This window comes from Macrotis lagotis, chromosome 3 (assembly GCF_037893015.1).
Source record: "Macrotis lagotis isolate mMagLag1 chromosome 3, bilby.v1.9.chrom.fasta, whole genome shotgun sequence".
NCBI classification, from domain to species: domain Eukaryota; kingdom Metazoa; phylum Chordata; class Mammalia; order Peramelemorphia; family Peramelidae; genus Macrotis; species Macrotis lagotis.
The window spans coordinates 239,776,634-239,797,413 of NC_133660.1; positions in this window are offsets into that span (position 1 = coordinate 239,776,634).

Consider the following 20,780-nt stretch of genomic DNA (forward strand, 5'->3'; position numbering starts at 1 on the left):
AGGAGATTGGACTAGATTACCTCTCTAATTTCTTCCATCTATAAAAATATGAATAATAGTAATAACATCCTTATATGATGTAGTTGACATAAGTAAAGTGTTTTATTATCAAAAAGTGCTTTGTAAATGAAACTAATATTATTGATTTTGTCTGGACCTGTGCTTTTTTCCAGATAGTACACAGAATGAGGACCCATTCTCTGCCAATGTAGATTCATCCTAGTCTTTTCCCCAACTGTTCTGCACATTGTAATCTTAGAACCTATCTTAGATTGCTTTCTGGTTGGGGAGGCGGAAAGGAAGGGAGGGAGAGAGAAAAAAATAAAACTCAAAACCTTAAAAAATGATTAGTGAAAACTACCATTGCATATAGTTGTGATAACAAATCAAATATTTTTAAAAATTTAAATAAAAAAATTGTAATCTTAGATAAAAGTCTGGGGACACCAAAAACTTCCGTGTCATAGCTGGGGAGTCACCCAAGCACCCAAGTAATAACTCAAACCCTTCTTCTTGGCTCTGAGATTAACTTGATCCTCATAGCAAGCCCAAGTATTATACCCATTTTATAGCTAGGTAAATTGAAACTTGGACATCTGATTTGCCCAAGGCCAGGGTCAGAGTTAGGATTCAAACTCAGATCTTTTGGCTCCAAGTCCAGTTTTCTCTCTGGGATGCCAAGCTTCCTTTTATGAGAAGGCAATCTCCCGAGTGGCATATGTAGCTCCTACTCTTCACACTGGTTTCTGTCTCTTTCCCAGAATTCCTGGGTCAAGCTGCCCCGGTGTGTCACAGTTTTGCTTTTGGCTATTCAGATAGGTCATTCTCTACCCTACTTGACTCCAATTTTCCATGAAAATTCAGAGGGTAGAGGGAGGGCAGCTTGCTTGATTAGATTCCAGTGAAACAAAGATAACAATAGAAAAAGCTTACTTTTAGAAAGGTTTCCAAAGGGATTTCCTTCTGGTTGAGAAGTGGGGAGGAGGGGCATGAATGTTCTCCACTTGGAAACAGTCTCAAAGAAGGGAAATGACTTGCCTGGGGTCCCACAGCCAGGAAGGGCAGGTGTTGTTCTTCCTGGAAGGGGTCCACCCTTTCTTTCTCTTGATATCCAAAGGGTCCCAGTGGAGAACTCTGTCTGCCTATAAATCCTTGCCCTTTTCAGGTAAACAACCCATATTTCTTCCTTATAGTTCATTTTCTTAACTACATCTTATATTCCTGATCTTTTTCAAAATTTCTCATTATTTAAATATTGAAGTCTATTCATGCCCACCATAATAGCTAATAGCTAACATTTATGCAACACTAAAAGTTTGCAAAGCGCTTTACAAATATCTCATTTTATCATCCCAACAATCCTATGGGGTAGATGTTGCTGTTATTCCCATTGTACAGATGAGGCAGTCAGATTACATGACCTACTCACAGTCACACAGTTAGTAAAGTGCCTGAGCCTACTCAAAATAGTTTTTAAATGCATTAAGATAATTTGGATTTTAAATCAAGTCTTCCTATTTCCACCTGGTATCCCCTAGCTACTTTCTACCACTTACCTGACCATCCACACAAGATAAACTAAGTAGATGAAGCATGTTTAGTGTTAAGGTTATGTATTATCCATACTTTTGGATGGACAATTTATAGAATTTATCTATCAGCAGGAATATCTAGGGCCAAGCTGAGCCCTAGGTTTGAACTTCCTAAGGAGAGTAGGCTAGATTGTTTTGGGAAATTGAGAAACTCTTTCTAGGATTCCAAGATTCTCACAAGTCAATGTCTATCTCTTCAATGCTGACATTACATTTGTGCTGCTAGATGGTGGCAAGACATGAAATAAGATTGTCTCTGAAATCTAAAAATGGACGGCACATTCTACTTTAGCTCTCTCTACAAGAGTTGAGAGCTTAAAAAATAATAACCCTGTGAGGTAGGTAGAACCTCTGATAATAAATAAAGTTAATTATACTGGGAGAATAATTTATTTGCTGAGTATTTCATTTAATTGATGGCATAACTATTAATAGTACAATTCTTCTTTCTACTTTATCCCTTATAAATTGGAAACACAATTTTTTTTTGCACAGGTAGTTCTTAGGACAGCATTTTTTAAACTCTGTATCATGTAGGTTGAGGGTTGTGTCAAAAGATCCCAGCAGATTGTGCAATGGAAAAAATTTTACCAGGAAAGAGTACTGACTCTAGAGTCAGAGGATGTGAATTTGAATCCAACTTGGGATGATTCTTGTCAGTCTGACACTGGGGAAATCACCTCTGCGAACCTTAACTTTCTCATTTATAAAATAAGAACAGTTGAGATCCCTTCTACTGCTATTGGCTATCTGGTAAAGTTTATAGAACCCCTATTCAAAACAATGTTTTTAAATTCATTAAGATAAAATACACAGGGAAGAGCTAGGTGGTGCAGTAGATAGAGCACTGGTCCTGGAGTCAGGAGTACCTGAGTTCAAATTCGACCTCAGACACTTAATAATGACCCAGTTGTGTCGCCTTGGGCAAGCCACTTAACCTTTGCAAAAAACCTAAAAATAAAAAGATAAAATACACAGGATTACCAAGAAAACTAATTGATAGAGTGGCTGAGTCTGGAGTCAGGAAGATCTGAGATCAAATTTGATTTCAGATACTCACTACCTGTGTGACCTTGAGCAAGTCATTTAACCTCTGTCTCAGTTTCTTTAACTATAAAATGGAGATCACATCTCCCAGGAAGGCTTGGGGCTTGAATGAGATGATATTTGTAAAACCTTCAGCACAAGGTCTGCAGTAACTGCTATAGAAATGTTAGCTATTACTATTAATTATAATTATGAAAATATTGGTGAAAAAAATCACAATATTATGAACCCCAAGCTAAAAGCCTCTATTTTATGATGTGATAATGTTAGACTGATTGTGGGGATTATAACAATCCTATGGAGAGGCAGACTAGAGTGGTAGACAGAATATTAGACTATGCCAGGGATCCAGCCCTAGTTTTTCCACTAATTCCTTTGGTAACCTTTTCTGGGTTTAAGTTTCCTCTTGTCACCATTGAAGAGGGGTGAGATCTCTAAGATTCTTCCTAGCATCAAAAATCCTAAAATCAAAAACACTGGGAAACACTGGAAATTCCTGTTCATGGCTCATTGGCCATGTCAATATCAGTCAACAACAGGTCTCCTCTTTATCCTGGATGAAGTACCCAAGCCAGAAAGTAGACAGTGGCCTTTGTCACACTACCCAAGGGTTTGAATCCAAAACCACTAAAGGGCACCAGAAACAGCCTGAGAAATGGCATCATTCAAAGAAACGCAAATCTCCCTCTCATCATAAGGAAAGATACTTGATGGGACACTCTGTTAAGTAGGGAATGGTCAATAGCCCCTAGATAGGCTCTCAGATCTAAGAGAGGAGATAAGACTTCTGATATCACCCACTCCAATCCCTTCATTTTACAGATGAGGAAAATGAGGCCTAGAGAGGTTCAGTAACTTCTTCAAAGTCACACAGATAATGGCAGAGCCAGGGTTCAAATCCAGGGTTATTGATTCCGTTTGTCAGTATTCTTTCTTCCATAGGAAGTTGCCTTCCAATCACTTCTCTTTTATAGATAAAGAAACTAAAGCCCCCAGAAAGGGAAGAAACTTTGTCCAAGATCATTATTAATGGTGAAGCAAGATGCAGAAGCTACTCTACTGTAGACAAGCTGGCATGATGTGAAAAGAACTGGACTCTGAATAGAAGATGGACTTTCCCATCCCAGCTCTTCCACTTAACCGTGAGCTCTTTCTCCTTAAGGGCCTTTACCTTTCTGAGACCCATTACATCATCTATAAAATAGTGATAATCCCCATCCTATTTGGGACAAGAGATGGAAGTTATAATCAATAATCAATCAATCAATATTTATGAAGTGTTTAACATGTATTAAGACATTGATAAGATACATTTGTCACCATTTGTAATGGATACAAAACAATCACAGTACTTGCCTCTAGAAGCTTACAATCTTATCGGGAAGCACTGTCTTTTAAGAAAAAGGACTCTAGTTCTGGAATCAGAGGAAATGAGTTCAAATGCCTGACTAACCTTACTGGATTTATGACCTAAGGCTATTCCCATAACCTTCAGGGGATCAGCATCCTCATCTCTAAAAAGAGGAGGTTGGACTCAGTGGCCTCTGAGGACCCTTCCAATTTGCTGACACAAGAAATCATATAAAGGTGAATGCATGAAAATGATCATGAGGATGATAGCAATTAAAATTACAGTCAGAGCTCCAATTAGGGTCGGACAACTGGAATTTGAGTTCACTATGCAAAATTTAGAGGGTGGCAACCTCTCTCACAGACCTTCAGAAGAGCAGAAACAATAAAGCTCAATAACAAACTAGTAAGATTAAGTTAAAGTAAAAACCTACCAGATGATGAACTGGTATAAGCTCCTCCTCTCTCCTCACTATCCAATGTCTTCTTTAACATGCTTCCTGCTGGGGTGGCTAGGTGGCACAGTAGGGGTGGCCAGGTGGTGCAGTGGATAGAGCACCAGCCCTGGAGTCAGGAATACCTGAGTTCAAATCCGGCCTCAGACACTTAATAACTAGCTGTGTGGCCTTGGGCAAGCCACTTAACCCATTTTGCCTTGCAAAAACCTAAAAAAAAAAAAATCCTTCCTGCTGGTATCTTGAGATGTCTCTCTTCCACCCATTCCTATTCTATCCAGTTGCTCCATTCCATTTTCAAGCTTTGCCATCCCCTGCCATCTGATATTTGTTCCAAGGGTAAAAATTCTTAATAACTTCCAATGATAATCACTGGTAGTTCTCCTTGGCAAGAATGCTCCTACTGTGTTCTTGCTATCTTCTTAAATGTCTATTCTAAAAAGAAAGTCATTAAGATATTTGAAGACCACAAACACACTTCCATATCGGCTGAAGGAAAACATTGGTTCACTACTTCCATTTCCAACTCAACACTGCCCTCTCTAGGCCTTGAGGATCTGATCTGACTGATGGATAGTTAATTCAGCTTCATTTTCAATCTATTAGTAAGCATGCCAACTATGTGGACATTGTGCATGGAACCAGAGATGTAAAGATAAAGATGAAAGTTCCTGCCCTCAGGGAGCTTACATTCTACTTCTTGGTTTTAGAGAATAGGGTTCTGAGCGATGAGTGAAAGTAGAGAGAGGCAGATTGGGGCTCTGTGGAATGAGACTTCCTTGAACCCAGATGAACAAAACAAAATGTACATATGAAGTAAATACAAAGTCATCTGGTTGCAGGCTCTATCATCAAGGGGACTTGGGCAGCCTCAAATAGGAAATGGAGTTTGAGCCAAGTTTGAAGTAAGTAAGAGATTCTAAGAGGCAGAAGTGGGAAAGAACAGTCCAGGTGGCGGGGAGTGGGGCATCCTGGACCAAGGCATAGAGAAAGGAGATAGAACATTATGAAAGAAGAACAGCAAGTTGATCCACTTGTATGGAGTTTAGCATGAACAAAAGTAATGAATAATAATCCAGGAGTTTATTGTGAAAGTTGTTTGTACTTTATTTTAGAGGTTGCAGGAAGTTTGGAGAGCTTCTGGAGCAGGGGGAGTGACAGGGTTTCCTTCTGCTGACACTTCCTCTGACTGGGATTCAAAGCTAAAAGGAATGGTTAAGCAGGCTCCACTAAGTGTCCAATTTGCACATCATGATGTCCCTTCCTCCCCACCAACATCATTGTTAATCCCTAGGCTTCCTTCACTTAAAAGTCTTTTTTTTTTAAAAATCAACTCAATCAAAATGCTTCCCTTAAATCTAAATTATGGCAGCCTTGGTCTGCCAACACTGGTCTCATTTCTAAAGAAGCTAAGTTCCTGGCTCACTATCTTCAGCATTCCCTTCTCTGGTTCGTGCCCTTCTATCTGGGGACCTTAATATCCATTTAGTTGCTTCCCCCTCACCCCAAACTCCCTTATTCTCTGATTCCTCAACCTCCTTAATGACCTACTTCTTCATTTCCCTTTAGCCACCCAGGGATGGTAACATACTAGACCTTGCCATTACCAGTAAATGTTCCATTTCCCTAATTAGAAACTGAAAATCCCTAGAGATTAACCTCCTATTACTGTACTTTACCCTAGGCTTCAACTCTCATAAATCTGTCTTCACTCTCATTGAGGCAGCCATTCTCTCTACCCCTGTGGTACTTTTTTCAGGCCATTAATCCTACTCTAACCTCACCTGCCTCCCTTTCCAATCTCAAGCTAGCTGTGGGTCATTTCAACTCTACATGGTCAGCCGCTCCTGAAACCTCTGCTCCATTTTCCTGTCCAAACCTCAGTACCAGATTACTCCCATTATCCACCTCCCTTCCCCCATTTAATCACTCCTGAATGTAACTGGAGGGAATCTCATAACTGTACTAACTAGGTACAATACAAATTCATCTTATGCTACCTCTGCTGACCCCAACCATAGCAAGATAGTCCTTTGTATTCCTCCCTAATGGATTTCATAACTCAGTCCCCACAGAAGCTATTCCATACACCTTGCCCCCTTCTTCTCTCTCCTTCTCCCTAGAAAATTGAGGCACTTTCACTTGGACTCCTCCTATTCTCTATCTCAAAACTCTTCGACATCACTACTCTCTTCCCCTAGTCTTTAATAAAGATCTGACCATTCTATAGGTATACTTGATCCTATTTAGGAAAAGAAGCAATTGCTCTCTCCAAAGTTACTGGTTCTGTGTGTGTGTGTGTGTGTGTGTGTGTGTGTGTGTGTCTGTGTGTGTGTGTCTGTCCGTCTCTCTGTCTCTCTCTTTTTCTCTTTTTGTCTGTCTCTCTGTCACTGTCTGTCTCCCTCTCTCATATTTGGTTCAAATTTACAGCAATTGGAGAGAAGTCTAGTATTTTACAGGGAAGAGAATAAGGGTATAAACATTTATGTATGCTGTACCTACTATGAACTAAAAACTTACCCTACCTAAGTGCTTTACAAATATTATCTTAATTGATCCTCACAACAATCCTGGGAGGTAGGTGCTGTCATTCCTGCTTTATAGTTGAGCAAACTAAGGCAAATAGAGATTCAGTCACTTGCTCAGGATCACATATTTAGGACATGTCTGAGGCTAAATTTGAATTCCAGTCTTCCTGACTCCAGACGCACAATCCACAATGCTGAGGAAGGTATAGCTTAGATTAGATCTAGGATTCACAATCACATGAGGTGGGGGAGGAGTGTTGCAACTCCCAGCTCTATAAGGGAGGGAGAAGATTCACATTAGGGGCTTACTTTTTAAGCTGATGAAGTCCAAGAAGCTTCCCCAACAACCTAACTATATCCTTCTTTTTGGCCCTTACACAGAGTCTCCATTACCAATCCTAACAGATGGGGCTACAGGATCTGAGACCCTGAGGTGGAGCTCTCTTGTTGCTGTCAATAGCCTAGACAGGCTCTCCAAGTCAAGAAGTCTTTACTACAGTCCTTTGCATTATTTGCAGTGACTTTAAGTCTGTTAAAAAAAAAAACAACCTTCACAGTGATTCCAGCTTCCTTCTCAACCAACTTTTCACCAATACAGGCAATTACCTCCAGGCCTTCTGATTCCCCAGAGACATTTTCTCTCAGAGTATCCCAGGATCCCGTAGTCCTAAACATGTCAGGGTTAATCTCCCAAGGAAATGTGTAAATTTGTAAAATTCTGAACAATTATACTATCCTCCCTTCCAAAAATATCTTTTAACTATTCTTTATGTTTGTTCTCTTTATAGTCATTTTGTATATGCCCACTTATATATGTACACATATACATTTACATGCATATATATACTTATATATATTATGTATATATATGAATACACAGAAATGTATGTATATATGTGTGTGTGTGTGTATGTGTGTGAAAATGTACTTCTTACCCTCCCCCATCAGAATGTAAGCACTTTGAGAGTGCGGATCATTTCATTCTTTGGACTTGTATCCCCAGTATCTAGCATAGTGACTGGCCTATATTTGGAGTTTAATAAGGCTTGTTGATTGACAGCTATCTTGATCTCTTAATTTCTCACTCTTCTTTCCCTTGGTTTCTGAGATAAAGTCCTAGTTTCCTCTTCTGAAAAATAAAATTAATTATTCCTGACTCATCCTTCTCATATGGCAGTTGCAAAGATAAAAAATGAAGCTAATTTGACTAACTGTAATGTAATCTTTTAAACTGGCAAGTACTCAAAGATGGACCAGTGTCTGTGGTAGACTTCAGGGGAAGGAGTCCTCCATCCTGCTGGTTGTGATTCTCATTTATTCATCAAGGTCTGGATGTGTAAAGATGGACATCCCGTCTACAATTCAGTCAGTTAAGGGTCTACTATGTGCAATTCTAGAAGCAGCACAGGGAGTGAATACAGGACTGACCTTGGAGTCAAAAGATCCAGGGTCAAGCACAGAATCTGTTGGGCACATACAGACTGGGCAATGACTATGGACAAATAACTTGGCCTCTCAGTCTCCCAAGACGTTATAAAAACCATAGTTATCCCTTCCACATCATGGAGATTAGGGACATGGCATCCCTGCAATCTGAAAAATCTAAATAAAATTTTTTGGCTCTCCCTTTGTACCAGAGAAGAAGTCTGTTTTTTCTTTTTCTTTTATGAGGTATCCATAGTAATATATGGTAAAATTTGGGTTAAGTTTCTGGTCATAGACCATATGTCCTCTATTGACCTTCATTTGTCATCTGCAGCTTTGGCAAAATTCCCCCAAAATTTCCATTTAATCTTTTTATGCTGATATGCAATATATGGAAATCATAATGGGGAAAATGTCAATATGGAAGGGATAACTTTGATTTGCTGATCTGTTCCTTGCAATGAGGGAGTTTCTTCATCTGGAAGTTGCTTCTATTGATGAAATAACAGAACCAACTCACCCTGCTCCAGGCAATGCTTTAGGCCAGTTACTGTGGGATACAAATGAAAATTAATGTGTTCTATAGGAAAGACCTCTGGATTTGCAGCCAGGAAGCCTCTCAGAGTATCCCAAGATCTCCCAGTTGGGCCCATAGTCCTAATCATGGCAGGGCTGATCTCCCTAGGAAATATGTCCTTGGCCAATTTGTAAAAATTCTGAACAATTATACTATCCTCCCTTCCAAAATACCTTTTATTTAATTACTCTGTCTTTTATGTCAGCTCTGACACTGTAGGATATTGGAAAAGTCACTACTTCTCCCTGGGCCTCAGTTGCTTTATCTATAAAATGGGTATAATATTTTCACTACCTTCCTAATAGGGTTGTTGTAAAGAACAAATAAGCACGTAAAATAAAAAGTATGACAATCTTTATCCCATTTTCATAAGACACAGTCCCTACTTTTAAGAAACTTAGAATCTAGTAAAAGTAATTAGGCATATACCCTGAGGAAATTTAGAAGACAGCATTTTTACTGATTTTCAGGGGTAAAAATTTAAAAAAAACAGAATAAAGACCTAACTCTCTTCATCTATCTTTGACTGAAACGGCAGAGCAAGAAGGGACCTGAGGGATCCTTTGTAACAGTAACTCATATTTCCTGACAGTGTGGATTGCCATGGGGATGATGGCCACTAATGCAGTTTTTTTCCCCATTTGACAATGGAGTTTCATCAGGAGCAAAATACCCTAGTCCCCCAGTGAGCTCATGTCAGAGCTGAAGCTAAATCGCACACTTTGGGGTTCTCAACCCACCTCTTTTTCCCCAGCACCAGAAGAGATTCCTTGGTATAATGGATCACATCCTAAGGTGGGGCATCACCCAGCCACAGGGGATGCTTCCCTTCCTTCCAGTTTCTTCTTCTGACTCCCCACATCTTCTCAGCAGACATCCTGTTGCCTCTACCAGGAGGCAACACCAAGGTGAGGAGCCCAGAGGCTGAGAGATCTCATTTGAGAACGAGCTCTTTCTATCTGGAGATTCCTGTTCACTAATCTCGAACTGGATGCCTGATTCAATCCCCTTTGTGAGTGAATCCCCACTATGTGAATGAAAGGAGTCAGAGATGTAGTCATATCTCATATTTCCAGCAGTCTAAGGCTCCATTTTCCCTAAACCAGCAATCTTTGTCATACTTCATCAGTCACTAGGATTAGCCTTCATTAAGTGCCCACTATGTGGTGGGCTTTACATTTTCATTCGATCCTTACAAGTACCCCTTAAGGGAGCCACTATCAAGATCCCCATTTCAAAGTTGAAGAAACTGAGGCAGATACAATAAATAAGGATCACTGACAGTATTTGAACTCAGGTCTTTCTGATTCAGGTCCATCACTTTATATGGATGGACACATCCCACACCACCTAGCTACCAGAGTCCAAGTCACTTTTTGTAGAGAGGCAGAGTGGGAGGTTCCATTGGAGGACCATAAGTCTGGAGCACTTTTTGTAGGAGAGCAGAATGGGAAGTTCCAATGGACAACCCAAAAAACTGGCACCAGCTTCCCACGTGAAAGCAAACTGGTCACAACATAGTCTGATTAAAACAAACAATAAATAGAAAATTAAGAAAAAATACAGCCAGCAATAATCAATAAACATTTATTAAGTACGTACTGACTATATGTCCTTGCCCTGGAGGAGCTAACAACTTATAAAAGGAGATAGCAGGAAAAGCTCTGTGTAGAAAGTAGAATTTGAACTGAACTCAGGGACATTCAGGAACGGAAAAGGTTGAGGTGAAGAAAGAGGCCTTTCCAGGTGTGGGTAACACCTCTGCAAAGGGAAGACATTGAGAGATAGACTATTATGTGAGAATAACAAAGTCAGTTTATCTGGACAAATCAGATTTTATGAAGGGGTAAAATATACTAAGCCTAGAAATGGAGGTAGGAGCTGGGTTGCAAAGTGCTTTGAGGACCAATAGACTAATATACCCATTTTCTAGGGCTTCTCTGTTCTGACCTCACTCTTATTCTGCCACTGAAAATACAGCCCTCACTCTATTAATGAGAATGTCATGTCATCATGCATATGTTGCCACGGTCCTCTTTGATTACAAAGGACAAACATCTAAGGACAAAAGTCTAAAGAGAATGTTTAATTCTCCCTGGGCCTCAGTTGCTTTATCTATAAAATGGGTATAATATTTTCACTACCTTCCTAATAGGGTTGTTGTAAAGAACAAATAAGCACGTAAAATAAAAAGTATGACAATCTTTATCCCATTTTCATAAGACATAGTCCCTACTTATCTGAATATCTACATCCCATCAACAGAAACTATTAGCAAAACATCCATAAACTCAAATCTGTCCAGTACTCTTTTCTCTACAGATCTGTGCTGTACTTACTCTTAAACAGATGCATACTCAGGAGAGATTTAATGGGAGCCATCTAGTACATGAATTATCAGGGAACACTTCAAGGTCAGTACAAATCAATATGTTTATCAAAATTGAATTCTTCATGAAGAAAATAGAATTCTTAGTAATGATCCTTAAAAAAATAAGACAACAATTTGGTGGGGTTGCTCTTTTTTGTTTTGATTTACATTACTGTCACTTTCCATTGACTTTCATCACTCCAACCAATAGAATCTTTCCTTCTAGCAAAGAAATACAGTTAAGCAAAACAAATCAGCATGTTGGTCAGATATGCCAACAAATGCATCTTTCCACACTTGTAGTCCACCACCTCTCTGCCAAGAGGTTCAGAGCAAACTTCATCATCAGTCCTTTGAAGCCATGATGAAACATAGCTATTTTCTTTTTCTTTTTTTCTTTTTGCAAAGTAATGGGGTTAAGCAACTTGCCCAAGGTCACATAGATAGTAGTATTAAGTGTCTGAGGCTGAATTTGACCTCAGGTCCTTCTGACTTCAGGGCTGGAGTTCTAGCCACTGCACCATCTAGCTGATTTTGGATCATAGTTCTTGATCAAAGCTCTCATGCCTTTCAATGTTTTTCCCTTCTTGTATTTCATTCTGAATCTAGTGATTCTGGACCCAGAAGTGAGTATCAGATGCAGGATACATGAGAACTTTTGAAGAAGAATTGGAGAGAGAGGAGATATTGGTGACCCCTTTTGTTTTGGGGATGTTTTGTCTCTCTGATCAATTTGACAGATGACCATGTAGTTTGTATCTCATGAAAAAAATGCCCTAGACTTCTGCCTATAATACAGATACAGTGGCACAAATAAAATGTACACCTTAAAATAAGCTAGAGTAGATTCTCAATCTTTTGGGAGCAAGGCCAGTACCAATCTATTTATGTAGCCACCTGTGCCATCTGGCAGAAATAGCAGTGTATCACATTTCTGTATCCCATCAACTGTCTGGACAGTGATCTCCCAATGGAGGTTTGCCATGAATGAAAAAGCCCTAAACAAATATTCCTAGCTGGGTCCCTACTGACAGCAACTGGGCAGATCTGAACTTCCAGCCTTGGCGCCTGCTTATATCTGAGGGTTCGATGTGAGGACAGAAGGAGAACTAGGAGAGATATGGAACGGGTATTCATCGCATGCTGAGATGTTAACTTGCTGATTTACTTTTATTCTGATTAAGATTAGATACAAAGATATAATGGATATATGTAAGAACCTTGACAGGAACACAGCAGGGACTGAGCAAAGGGGAAAAGTGTTCCCTAAATGGAATGGTGTTATGTGTATTGATCTGATTCGTTAATCCTCACCGCCTCAAATAATTGAGAACAGTGACTCCAAGGGGATCCAAGGAATAGGAGACATTTAGATTTCAGAGCCAGAAAAAGCTTTCAGGAGTTTGGGATTCACAGCAGATTGCTTTCTGGTGATGCATGGTACATGAGACTGGTTGAGCTGAGCATTTTAACTACATGTATTCTAACCATGACACCAGAAGAGTACTTAACACTGTTTGGAATGAATGAATAACATGTTTAACAAATGTGTGCTGGACAAAATGCATCTCAATATGCACTGGGGATCCAAATAGAGAAGTAAAGCTCTCAAGGAGCTCACCTTCTTTTTTGTTTTTGCAAGGAAATTATTAAGTGTCTGAGACTGGATTTGAACCCAGGTACTCCTGACTCCAGGGCCAGTGTTTTATCCACTGCACCACCTAGCCACCTAGCCACCCCCAGGAGCTCACCTTCTAATGGAGTATCCTTCCCATTCTCAAATAAACATGGAGCCTTGCCTCTTTAGAACTAAGACCATTTTAAACAGCTTCCAAACTCAAATACATTTCGTAAAAGGGAAGTTTGTGTAGAACAAGAAATGATTCCAGAAACAATTGTTTTTAGATGGCTATCTGGTTTTCATATCCCTAAGCAATTGTTATTCATATTCTCACAGAATAATTGAATGGCTTCAATACCAAGGCTGCAAAGTATGACAGCTCTCTGGAGGGAAGGGGTAGATTCTACATTCCCCCTAAGGACTCTGCCATTTATAGTTTTAGATTAGGAGAATTTGGGAGCCCTTTGAGATTCAAGCCAAGACTACAAATCCCAGAATTCTCATAGGGGAAGTGAACTATTCCTAAGAATGCAGTTACACTGAAATCATGTCATTGATTTAAAATTAATTCCTTAAACCTTAACTCCTTGTAATTCCCTTAAATCTTATTTCTCTAGCTCTAATCCATGAAACCCCCTAAACTCAACACTTCATCAATAGAGGTACTTTTTTGCATTAGATTTCTAAATATTCTCCATATTTGTTATTTCCTGCGACTAATGTCCCACTATGTCCCAACAATGAGACAACCCATCCTACATATTTGTTCGTATCCAATTCAGTCCTCACCTCTTCTAAGGTGCTCTGCTCCTTTTCTCTCCCTTTCCAACCTTCCTTCTGGAACTCCTGTTAATCATTTCTTTATTAATAAGCTCTACAATTCTGCCAGGAATCAAAGTCAAGCTCTTTGTCCTATAGTTAACAGATGCTCTTATCCCTTTTTTGAAAATCATGAAGTTTGCCCTTCTTGAGTGCTGTAGCATTGTCTTCCATTCTCCATAAATCCAGTGATTACTGAGAGTAGACCCAATTTATCTGGGTTGATGACTTGAATTAGTCATTTTTGTTCTTTACGTTCTAAACCAACAGTCCTTAGAAGAAAAATCAGATGGGGCATCTAAGTAGCTCAGAGCAAAGAGCACCAGCCTTGGAGTCAGGAGGACCTGAGTCAAGTCTAGTCTCAGATACATGATACTTTGTGACCTTGGGCAAGTGACTGAACTCTATTACCTTGCAAAATTCCCCCCCCAAAAAAATTAATATTAATGAAATAAAATATTTTTGACTTCTCTCCATTGTCACAGTTTCATACATCTTGAGCTCCACTTGAATCAAGAAACAATGAGACAAACTCTCAGAATTGCTATTTGTTTTGGTGTAGTAGAGATGATCAAGTGAATTTCTGGTTGATTTGATAGGATCTCATCTATCCAATGAGATTAAAGGATGTAGACCTTTAACAGACTTGAGTCTTTTCCATGGAATTGGACATATGCATTTGATTCCACTTTCTGAGAGACATGTCTTGCAGAGAGGATAAATTAGGTTTCTCTGATTCCAGGTGTCTGTAACTGTTTGCTGATGATTGGTTAAATGAGGCTGAGAAGGATGAATTATTGGAAGAACCTTTCCCTCTGCAATCTAGAAGAGGTCCAAGAAGAAATGGCTCCATTGGGGGTTTTTTAGGTGTATTTTGCAAAGCAATGGGGTTAAGTGACTTGCCCAAGGCCACACAGCTAGGTAATTTTTTTTTAAGTGTTTGAGGTCAGATTTGAACTCAGGTACTCCTGACTCCAGGGCCAGTGCTCTATCCACTGTGTCATCTAGCCACCCCTGTTCCATTGGTTTTTAAAATACCTCTCAGGTTCTAACCTGTACTTCCAGAGAGAGTTCACTAAGGGGATTATTTCTCCTCAGTCTTGCAGAAAATGATGACAGATCTATTGAGTCATCCCAGGAGATATGCTTGTACATAATCTGAGCACAAAATTCCTAGACTTCCCAATCACTGGTTTCTTCTGCCTTTCTGGTCCCTTCTCTTAGTTTATGTTAATATCTATATATAATACTTGAGAAAGGGTTGTTTCCAAAATTAGGGAATACCTCATGGATCATCCTGAATTTAGAAGTTCCTGAGGTCCAGAGTTAAATATCCATTACCCAGAAGCTGTTTTCCTTATAGCATGTTTCTTGGGGAAGAGGGTCTATGAGAGGAGGTTCCTAAAGCTGAAAAAGTACAGAAATGTGGTGAGAGGGAAGGAGAACTGGACCTGACCAACCCTCTAGGGGTTGTTGTGAGTTGCTCATCCCATGCAAGTCCAAGGCAAATGCAAATGCAAAAAAGAAAAGCTTATTCCTTTCCTTCTATATTGTTCAATTAGTTTGTTATTTTGCAACTGATAATGACTTTCACATAGTTTGTCTGCTGAGTCCAACAACCTGGGTCCAACAAACTGGGGAGAGGAAGTCAGGTTCATGTTGGGCAAATCACTTCACCCTGTTTGCCTCAATTTCTTCATCTGTCAAATGATTTGCAGTAAGAAATGGCAAGCCTATCTAGTTTTCCTATCTAAATGGGGTTATGGAGAGTCAGACCTGACTGAACAACAACAACAGAATGTTTTTTATGGATGCACTTGACTTCATTCTTGAATGCCAGAAAGCATGTGCCAGTCCTGTGTGGTGTCTGGAACACACCCACATTCTTCTTAGAATGACTTCTCTCACAAGTCATTTAGTAAATATTGTAACTTTCCCCCAAGCCAGCTTTGGGCTCTAAAGTACAGGATGTTAATCTTGTCCACATTGACTTTAATAGGCAACACTCCCATAAGAGGAAGTTGTGGAGCCTCCTCATGTAGGCATGGTTTATAAATCTTCTGAGGAAGAGACAGAGCAGCCTTGGGGCTCTCACTATCTACTTAACCCCCTGATGGATTTACTGATAGGCAGAAGCCTCTGTAGGAACTTGTATTTAGTAGGGGCATAACAAATGCTTGTTGACTTGCAGGAAGAACCATAAATTCTCTGTTTTTGTGATTTCCCTGCCTTCTAACAATAATGATGAGAATGATAATGTTTTTGAGTAGTATTTCTTAAATATCCATTTTATGCTCAAAACAATCCTGGGAGATAGATGCTATTGTCATCCCTATTTTGTTGTTCAGTTGTTTCCATTTTGTCCATTAAGAATTTTCTTGACCAAGATACTGGAGTAATTTGTTATTTCCTTTTCCGGCTCTTTGTATACAGCTAAGGAAACTGAGGCAAACAATTATTTGTCCAGGATCACATAGCTAGTAAGTATCTGAGACCAAATTTGAACTCAGGAAAATGAGTCTTCCCAATTCCAAGCCTAGTGCTCTATCCATTTTGCCAACTAGCTGCCCCATCCCTATTTTACAAAAGAAGAAACTGAAGTAGAAAGATTAAGTGAATTGCTTAGCATCACATAGGAAGCAACAGAGGTTGGATTTGAATTTAGGTCTTTTTGAACTAATACTCTGTCCACTGCTCTAGGAGGACAGAATCCAACAATAGAAGAGGCAAACATTCTGGGCAAATATTGTTTAGAAAGCTCTGACTCACAGACTTTAATTATTCTGGGCCATCCCTGCCTTCCTATAGAATTGTTTGGAGAATAGGGAAGGATCCTTAGGCTTCTGTAGATTCTTCTCTAAGGCATAGCGAAGCCTAAAGCATGTACTTCCACAAGGTCATGTTTGTTCAAACTTTTAAGTCTTATCCCTGGATCTTTCCACTCTATGTTTCAGCCCTCTTAACTTATTGCTGGTCTTTAGATAGAAATGGAAATAAAATCAGGCCCAAAAGATAAGAGCATATAGAAATTTTATTAAGAACCAAACTCCTAGGATCTCTATTTCCTAAAATAAGAGGCTTTGCTGTTTTAGGACCACCAGAGGAGGGCTGCTGATTTGAAGATAACTGAAATGATTCAATATGATACAGAGATCAGGGTTCTCTTCCTGTAACACAGGCAGGCCTGTCTTGGGAAGAATGAGGAGACAGAATACGGGTGTCCTTGTCCCCAAGGGGTAACATGTTTTCAGGCAAGAAATCTGTCCTACAAAATTACCTGCAGTTCCATACTTGACCAATCAAAGTGGATGCTTTTAGCATAAGTAGGCATCATTTGAAAGCATCACTAAAAATGCAGTAAAGTATTCAACAAATGGTTTGTGAACACTTAGAAAAGAATTTGATGATCACTAGAAGTTTGCTTCTGGGTTCATTGCAAAAAAAATCAGATTACACTGATATTGTTTCCTTTTCTGATAGGGTTATTACATTGATCCTGTTGAACATATTTAATTCTGATTTCAGAAAGGTATCTGATAGACTTTTATGAAATTCTCTTAGCTGACATGGAGAAATGAGGATTGTTTAGTGATCTGAAAGCACAGAATCGACCCTGTCACTCCCTAGCTCAAAAAGTCCCAATGGCTCCTTCTTGCCTCTAGACCCAAATCAGACTCTTCTATTTGGCATTTAAGACCATTCACAGTCTGGCATCAGGCTGGTCATTCAGGACTTCATTGGTCCTCTTCAAGAATTAAGGACAAGGGGTGGCTAGGTGGCATAGTGGATAAAGCACCAGCCCTGGAGTCAGGAGTATCTGGGTTCAAATCCAGTTTCAGACAATAATTACCTAGCTGTGTGGCCTTGGGCAAGCCACTTAACCCCATTGCCTTGCAAAAACCTAAAAAAAAAAAAGAATTAAGGACAAACAGCAGCAAGGGTTCTATATGAGGACTCTACAAAGAGAGGACAACTTCCAAAGTAGGTATTATAAATTGAGCCTTATACAGATCACTACTAATATGAGCTAAGTTTAAGCTTACTCCTCCCATGGACATGGTATGTATATGGGAGTCAGTGAACCAGATTTACAGGGGTGTTTTATATTAACAATTTTTACCACGTTATCTGAGTGGAGTGGTAGTTAATCACCGGGGTCCAAACCTGCCAATTTGAGCAGAGGTTGGGGAGTGATGCTATTTCTCTTCTCTTCTGTTCTTTTTCTCTTCTCTCTCTCTCTTTCCTTTTCCTTCCTTCCTTCCCTTCTTCCCTCCTTCCTTCCTTCCTTCCTTTCCTTCTTTCTTTCCTTTTTTTTCTTTCTTTCCCCTTCCTTCCCTTCTTCCCTCCTTCCTTCCTTCCTTCCTTTCCTTCTTTCTTTCCTTTCTCTCCTCCTCCTCCTTCTAGTTTTGTGATAGTGTATTGGACTATCTTTGGTCTCATTTCTTACTTAGCTCTTAGTCATTGAATGGGCATTGCCCCAGACAAACTAAAATCTTGGAAAGATCCAATTTAGAAAGGACAAGATCACCCACTGCATCCTGGTTGTCATCATCTTGATTTCTATCTTTCCACTGGACTTTGATGACTATACAGAAGAGACTGAGACTGATGCAGTTCTGCCTCACTTAAATCCAATTCATGTACATTGTGGCTTGCTTCCTTGGGGCCCACAGTGGCGACCTCTCTCCCGGAGGGGAGCTGAGAATAAGGAGTCAAGCCACTACTGCCTTATGCCTCCAGCTCAATTTTATTACTGCTTAGCTATTACATATATACTGTTAGGTCTTCTGGGGTAGAACAAAGAATAATGAGGTAATTGTGGAGGATTACAAGCGGGGTGTACGTGCAGTGTCTTGCATTACAGGATAGGGGGGTACATTAGGGAGGAGGTGATAAGGCACAGCTGTGTCTAGTGCCCTTGGTCAGTGGGTGGAATGTCCAGCACCCAAGGACTCCGGCACACCTTATCTCTCAGGGCGGCGTGCCAGCTCCTGAGACTGTCCAGGTGGCAGTTTTACTTGGAGTTGATTTGTGTCATGGCTGTTAGAATAGCCTGTGTACCCACACATGTACAAATCAAGACTTTATCCTTGTGATGTCATTAGTCCTCTTAGAGATTGAAAGAGGGAAAAACAATAGCTACTCAGGCTTATTGCATATTACTGTCCTTCACACTCTATATTCAAATTGGCCTACAATGCACAACATTCTATTTTGGTATCTGGACCTTTGTATAGACCATCTTCCAGGTCTAAAATGCTTTTCCTTCTCATCTTAGGCATCAATGGGCAGTTAAGTGGCATAGTGGAGAGAATAGCAGACCTGAAAATCAAGATAGACCTGAGTTCAAATGCAAGCTCTATCTGCCTTAATTTCCTCAAATATAAAATGGGGATCAAACTTCCCAGGGCTATTGAGAGGATCAAATGAGATAATAATTGTATTGTTCCAAGTTCATAGTAGACACTATGTTAGTTATTATTATTATTTTTGCTTTTTAAAATCTCTGGTTTCATTCAAGTATCACCTTAGGTAAAACTTCCTTTATAAAATTTTCTCTGATTCTCCAAGTTGCTAATATCTCTCACCCCTCTAAAAAATTACATTTATTTTATACATACAATTACTTTGGTAATGATTACCTATTTGCTCTGTTATAGCTTGCTTTGTAAATATTTGTTTACATAATGACTCTTCTATTTGATGCTCCCAGAATATAGGTACTGTCTTTTGACTCTATTTGAATCTTCAGTGCTTAGTACAGTGACTAGCACATAATAAATACTGATTGATTGTGAAGATTGTTTCCCTCTTTCCCCTAACCACCATAGAATTTCTTATGATTAGGAATTATTTCCATTTCACTTTGAAATTGATCCTTAGTGCATAGCATAGTGCTTGGACTATATACATACATAAAAACACACACAAATACATACATATATTATATATATATATATATATATATATATATATATATATTTCAAGTTCAAGCAGTACAAAATTTGATTTAGTGCAAAATTTAAAATGTCACCCAGTAACACCTAACATCACTATTTTGTGAACCAGTAAAGGGTTTAAAAAATTGCTACTGATGTACGTGCTGCTACTCACTTGCATATTGTCCAGTGTAGATGCGATGTGCTGCCACATACCATATTACAAACAATCATGTTACCATTTTTTTTGTAAAAAGCCATTAACATAGAGCGGCTAGGTGGCTCAGTGGATAGAGCACTGGCCTTGGAGTCAGGAGTACCTGAGTTCAACTTCGGCCTCAAACACTTAATAATTACCTAACTGTATGGCCTTGGGCAAGCCACTTAACCCCATTGCCTTGCAAAAAAAAAAAAAAACAACTAAAAAAAAAGAGCCATTAACATGGCTCATAAAATGGACAAAAGGAAGAATACTTCAGATGGAAATATTTCCATTACAGAGGCTCTGGGATGGGGGTGGGGGAGTAAACAGAGGAGAGAGAGAGGAAAACAGAGAGGAGAGAGAGAGAGAAACAGAGAGACAGAGAAGAGAGGAAAGAAAGGAAAGAGAGATTAAGAGATGGAGACAGAGAGAAGAGAGGGAGGAAAAAGAGAAATGAGAGAGGGACTTAGAACAAAAATTTGATATAATTGAACTGCACAAACAAGATTAAAGTAATCTTACACAGGACAAAATATTGGCAGTCTGAATCTATAATGTAGAATATTAGGTATTAATTATTACAGAAGTGCCCATGATACAGAATATTACAAAACATGCAGGCAAAAGAAAAGGCAAAGATGCATTAATTTTTTGTAATTTGCAAACTACTACAAAGAAAAGAAATGTGACAGTGACAGAAAGTGATGTCTTTTGGTGCTATGGATTGAAGACTGGAATTAAAAAACACATTCCTCTTAACAGCCATTACAGGGACCTGCAAAGAAGGGGCAGCAGGTGAGGCAGAGCTGAGACTTACCCCTGATTACATAGGGTCGATCGCATGCATAGACCTG